Raw genomic sequence first — 254 nt, 5'->3', positions numbered from 1 at the left:
ACAACGTCAAGCGAAAACGATCTTGGTCGAATCGCGATGAGCCGGCGCACACGGTGGCCGAGCAAGGGTTGACGGTCAGGAAGATTTTGCTGTGTATTTGGTGGGATTGGCAGGAAATTATCTACTATGAGCTGCTCCCCTACGGCCAAACTCTTAATTCGGACCTGTACTGTCAACGATTGGACCGTCTGAAGAAAGCAATCGCCCAGAAGCGGCCAGCTTTGGCCAATAGGAGAGGAATTGTGTTCCATCAG

Source organism: Dinoponera quadriceps, unplaced genomic scaffold, assembly GCF_001313825.1.
Source record: "Dinoponera quadriceps isolate SergipeBrazil2010 unplaced genomic scaffold, ASM131382v1 scaffold32, whole genome shotgun sequence".
Lineage (NCBI taxonomy): Eukaryota > Metazoa > Arthropoda > Insecta > Hymenoptera > Formicidae > Dinoponera > Dinoponera quadriceps.
This window is presented reverse-complemented; position numbering follows the sequence as displayed.